We start from the raw sequence: 6678 nt of genomic DNA, 5'->3' as shown, positions 1-6678 counted from the left end.
GCAGCTGGTCATGAGGTGGTGAGCCTAAGACACACACACACACACACACACACACACACGTGCTCACACACACACACACTACCCCACTGGCAGTCACAGTCGATAGATGGACCGAGAGATAGATGAAGAGGTAGGAAAATGTAGTGACAGATGGAGAGAAAATGTGTGTGGGCAGGGGACAGTCAGCCACAGGGACATGCAGTGAATCTATTGTTTCCTAAAGGTGAGAGAGAGGGAGAATAAGAGAGAAAGGCAGAGAGAATGGAAGACAGAATAAGAGGTCGGGAGAGAGGCTGTGAAACGACATTCACCAGCCCTGAAAGACACAATACATTCAGCTATCAGGCTCATTGTGAAAACCTTCCCTTTCACAATAGTATTAAAAGAGAGACAGCGGCAAAAGAGACACAGCGCTTTTATTTAACTCCTCAAAGAAGAGAAGACGCACGGAAAATGGAAAATGTGACAGAATTACAGTCACAGAAAATAGCCTCCGCTGAAAATCGATTCACACTTGACAATCAGCCAGATAAGGCAAAAATGGCTGTCATGCTGTATCATTCAGTTGAGAAGAAAAGGATATTTGGTACCATGATGCATCATGGGAGGGAAAAGTGGATCTGTGAGTCTTTCTAAACTATTACATCTTGACAAGCTGTCTCTCCTAAGATGAAATGACACACAGCGCCCCCTTTCGGGAACGAGATGCAATTTCAGATGTATCAAACAATCAGGAGCTATGCTGTACTAGCATACTGTTTAATATATGCTTTAATATTTTTATATATAGCATGTTACAATTAATTAGCAGCATGCAAGAGGGAAAAATTCTGCATCTTGATCCAGTTTTGGACTAAAATGTCTTCGATATCGGGCAGTCCAACTTAGGAATGATTAAAGTAAATGGTTGAAAGGCAGGTGCATTGTGGGATATACGTTCAATGCAGTGTGCCCATTGTAACGTTTACATTCTAGAAAAGTATTAGGTGATCTAGGTTTACATGAACAAAAACAAAAACAATAAAAAAAACAACAACTGTGTAACTGTGTTGTTATTGTCAACAAAATAAAAAAAACTTTCACCAACTGAATTAATATGAAAGATTGCCGCATGTGCAAATGAATAATAATAAAAAAACTAATAAAAAACACAAAAGCACATAATAAAAGTTTAACTCGATGAAAACAGAACTCACTTCAAATATTGAAAAACCCTGTAATAGTCTATAAATATTAAATGAACTAATGCAGCATACTGTATCATTTACATTCTATACGTAATAAAAGGTAGTATGACAATATGTCATTTTAAACTTATTTAAACAAAATTAACAGAAAGGCTTTTAAAAAATGAATTTGTACTATAATCATTAATTATATAACACCTGCAGAAATGTATTTGACCTTATTTTGTTGCAATATTTAAATATTTTATTATTATTTAATAATTTATTTTTTAATTCTGCATTAAAAAGCAACTAGATCAGTGAAAACGAAGCTCATATACCACCACTACAGCTATATTAGCATACGCGTGTTAACATGGGCCTTGGAGTATTTCTAGTTTCTCTAGACGACTCTATTAAACTACAAATTTAATTCTCACAAGTAATTACCGACAGAAGCAAAGACTCAAAGGTTAAGGGTACACTTTTTACAATCACTCCCACTCACCCCTTGAATAATCCTTCATACAGTGCTGTCCTGTCAGAACAGAACAGCTATCTGCATGCGACAGAAAACAAAAGCGTTCGGTGTGGGCTGCTGTGCGTCCCATTAGCGTAGAGTGATTGTGTTTAAATGTTTACCTGCACTGGTTCTAGGGTGTTCGGGACAGTGTGAGCGGACAGATAAGAGAGTCTGCTGATGCTGCACGAGAGTTCTGAACGCTACGGCACGCTGCGGCCCACTTCACCGGCGCTCATTTGCATAAGGCAGACGCGGCCAATCAGTAACGGGTATGCAAATGAGCGGCGCCATTGCCTTCCAAGAGCGCAGGAATACAATATTGTGCTTTGTCGGTTGGGAAAAAAAAGTTAAATAAAATGTCTAATACCAGAACGGCATGACCAGAAATGACTGAACACTGCTACTCGCTTTTCTCTGCAATTTATTTAGGTTTCAGGCACCGACTGAGGCGCAAAAGTCTGCACGCAAGCAAGTGTTTATGCAAATTGGCGAAAGCGGAGGCGCAAATAATCAAATATTCCGCGGATGAAACTGCATTTCTGAGATTGCGTGATTTAGGTGATCCCGGAGAAACTAGTCCGAATCAGCTGTGATAACCATCTTCTTGGAGCAAACAAAAAAAATACACATCTAATCAAATGCAAAGTAAACATCGCTCCCCGCAGGACACAAAACAATTCCTAATTCATGAAACGGTTGTCAATCAGACTAAGAACATTCATCTTAGGGAACGGTCTATGCACAATTTTATCATTTGGAAACCTTTTTATCCTCTCTCCGCATCCCCCAATGCCTCAACCTCATTCCCTCTTTCAGGCTCTCATTTTGCCCTTCAACAATTTAATCAGAGCCGTAGCTCTGCCAGGTATATTGAGCTATAATTATAGCCTTGCCTTCTTATTAGTAGATGAGACTTTGATAATGAGTCCTCGGAGAGAACCCAAATGGAATCGCTTCTGGCCAAACAAGGCATCTATATGATCTTAGCGCTCGTATCGCCCGTGTAAAAACGGCACGATTACGAAGATGCGGAATGGAGATCAGACAGAAATCACAGAACACCAACAAGTTCATTAATTTAAGATTTGTTCCGTTTCCGCGCCACTAATGAGACATCTTCGCGCCACGACTCAACCGAGAGCACTTACTCAGCGTCCTTGGCGTTCGAATCCAAAATATTGCTTCACGTTTGACTCACAAACATTCTGCTGAAACCCCAAGTTATTATTTTCTTAGTCATTGCATCAGGATGTTCATTGACTCGGCTGACATCTTGCTTTTTCTAGCGCTGGAAAATGAATCACCCAAAACACCTACGTGAAAGAAACGTCTATCGAGAGCGGTGTTTACCTCACTTGTAACACATAAATAGCACATAATATTTACGGTTCTTGGCATACTTTTTACTCCGGTGAATGCTGTTTTGAGCTGGTGTATGTCAGTTTCTGAGCTGACAGGTGTGCTTACCTGAGAGGAGACATGTTTAATTTCTCCAACCCTACTGGTAACAAATGGAACTGCATTTTGTTTGTCTTCGGTCAAACACGGAAGAGTAAAATAGTTGAACAAAGTCATTATCTCTGTCTTCTTTGCACACAAAAGTATTAATATATAGCTCCATGAAAAAAAGCTTGAACCACTGATGTCACGTGGACTATTTTAATGATGTCCTTACTACTTTTTTGGGCCTTGAATGTGTCAATTGCGTTGCCGTCTATGCAGGGTCATATAACTCTTGGATTTCATTTTTGTAAAGCTTCATGGTAAATTTTTTTTTTTTTTTTTTACCACAAAATAATAAAGCACACGGCTTCAACAAAAGCACATGCCACCAATTAACAACATTGTAGCTCACAAGACAAGATGTTCAAAACCGTTTTTAATGGTTTATAGGTTATTGTTAGAAATAAATTTCTTTATATAGAAAACGAAAAAAATTGCCCCCCCCAGAACCAGTTTTACAGGTCTTTTAAGTGGCAACAATAGTTTAGGCTACCTTAAAAAAAAAAGCTATTGGTAATTTCTACAAAGGACAGACACTGATCAACAAAACAATAATAATAGGCCATGTTGTGAGACAGTAAGTTGCAGTAAGTTGTATATGTATATATATATATATATATATAACCACACAAAAACAGCATTAATTGCTGCAGTACATAGTTTGTTCATCTGCGGTCTGTAGCTAATGGTGCTGCTGCATTCAGTGTATTTATAGAATGGTTGTCAAGCTCACAGTTCAGTGCTGCAGAGGATACAAAGAACTTAGAGGGTGCTGCAGCAGCCTTCTGTCTTACTGAGAAGGCGTTTGGGTGGCGAGGGTCATTGTTCTTAGTCTACAAAGAGCCGGCGTGGAGCAGCTGAAACATAGATTCACCCTCTCCAACTATTAATTACTCAGGCAGTCATCCAGTAAGCTCCTTATCGCACACAGCTGCCACTTTCACCAGAACTGTACAGCATTAGTATCAATGCTGGATTATAACCACAACTTCCCTGAGTCCTTCAGTTTGTTGTATGTGTGCATATATAATTCACACACACACACACACACACACACACACACATATATACACATATATGTATATTTTTTATGATTTTGGAATAAGCTTTAATTGTTGGCTGTTGAATATGAATGTATGTGAACAGTAGATATGTTGAAAGTTTGTGGAAAAAAGAGAAAAGAATAAACTTTGCATTGATGTAGGGTTTCTTATGACAATATTTGGCTGAGATACAACTATTTGAAAATCTGGAATCTGAGCGTGCAATATACGCCTTTAAAGCCTTTAGTCCTTACCAATGCTTATTAATAATCAGAAAAGAAGTTTTGACATATTTACAATGGGAAATTCTCAAAATATCTTCATGGAACATGATCTTTACTAATGATCCTAATGGTGTTTGGCATTTATTTACCCATACAATGTATTTTTGACTATTGCTATAAATATACCCCAGCAACTGGTTTTGTCAGCTTTAAAGCTCTTAATTTTTAAAATATTCCAGGATGGATTTGGAACATGGCAACGCTCCTTTAAGGTTACCTAACTCATTGCACACTCTATATGCAAAATCCAAAATTAATTTAGCTCTTGAATATTTGCATTTGCATATCCCATAGCGGCTCGTGTGAGTTAAAATTTTTTGAAAAATAAGTCTTTGGCTTTAACAAATTCTAGATTCAAAAGTGAATAGATTATATGCGTCCAAAATAGTGATGTGTTTATTAAATATTCAAAAGAGCTGTAATAAACCACGGAGACCATAACACAAAATGAGCATTTGCTGTTATGCTTTAACCAGTGTAAAGAGCTGCGATGCAGGAAATACACGGACAGTGCAAAATTAAGCCGCTTGAGATAAATATGCAAATATCCTCCCGGCGTGTTTAAAATGTAAACATCTTCGGTTAATAATATCACTGCTTGGCCTACCTACATTGCCTCTGTAATCCAAGAGCCACGTGATGCCTCGGGGACCCACATTTTTATCATTTTTTACTTTCCTAAACTTGTTAAAAATGCATGCTCGCATTCGCATTATGTCACTTTATGGCTTTCTTAAATGAGAATCACTTTAGCTGTAACCATATTTAGTTCACTTAAGCTGTGTTTTCTCTCTCTCTCGGTGGAAATGTAAATCCTCCGAGTGGCTGATACCCTCCATTCTGATCATTTGCTGAGTGCTGTGCAATTCCCATTTGTTTGCCTTTCAGTGATTGCACATTAATTACTGAAAGAGGCGATTAAACATCTCTTATTACACCAGCCCTCCTAGGCAGTCCGCACAAGCTGAGCCAGCAGAGCTTGAAAGGGCTCCAAATGCTTATTTACATTCTTTACAACAGTGCAAGTAGCCCAAGCCTAAGGTAAAGTTGCTGCTCTGGCTCTAAGACCAAACATATTTGACAAGCCAAATGATCAGTGAGAACAAGATAAAGTGACAATTACAGTAAACTGCATAAGGCTTAATGATGTACCCATATACCAATACAACATATTTTTACTATATGGGTATATAATATATTGCTATTTTACTGGTCAAAGCAAAATTTAAGTATATGATAACTATGCAATCGTAATGGTTAAGCGTAATTAAATACTGGTTATAATTTAGAAGTGTGAAAGTATTAGATATTTTCCAAAATATATTTTTGGGGGCAAGAAATAAACAATTTTTTTTTTTTTTGGTGAAATGTGACACGAATATATATTTTTGTACGGTAGTTTAAAAAGTATATGCATGCTTTATATTTTTATTTTAAAAATATTTGTAGGCTGAAAATATATGACGTAAATACAAATATAGAGTAAAGATATACAGTATATGTATATATGTGTGTGTGAAATTTGTTAATATGCCTTAATCACTTTGATATGACAACATATACTTGAATATTTATTCATTTGTCTGTGTATACGCACCTACACACACAATGTTTTAAGTAAAAGATATAGACAAAAATAAAAAACGAAAGCTAAAGTCTTTGCTGGTTGCTGGTCTAAAAGGGCGACAATAAATTGTCTACGTGCAAAATCACCCTCATTCTCTCCGTTTTAGCAATAACCGCTAATTAGTAGTTTTTGCAACTTGAGTAGAGTGTTCTTTGGTCATCGCTGAGCTAAATTATCGCCATAACGTAAGCCGTTTGACGTGAATTATGAGCAGAAATCCATTTACTCTGCGTAGCTTTACCTGCAATATAAGAGAACAGTGATTAGCGCTTTAAATGCTGCCAGACATGTGGGAGAGACAGAAGCCTCGTCCCTGCAGTGATTGATGTGACTCATGTGGCTCTGAATGGCTTTGCTGTCACAGATAAAGGTCCACAGACAAGATCGAAGTGGACAGGCCGCTTTTGCCCTCCGGCAGCATCCCGAGTCGTTAGAGAAGCTCGACTCAGCCGGTCTGACAGCCTGCCCTGCCGGACGGTCCACAAGTCTGGCCGATGAAAGACACCTTGGCAGGTAGAGATGTGAGCGAACG

The sequence above is a fragment of the Puntigrus tetrazona genome, chromosome 25 (genome assembly GCF_018831695.1).
Source record: "Puntigrus tetrazona isolate hp1 chromosome 25, ASM1883169v1, whole genome shotgun sequence".
In the NCBI taxonomy this organism is placed as follows: domain Eukaryota; kingdom Metazoa; phylum Chordata; class Actinopteri; order Cypriniformes; family Cyprinidae; genus Puntigrus; species Puntigrus tetrazona.
This window is presented reverse-complemented; position numbering follows the sequence as displayed.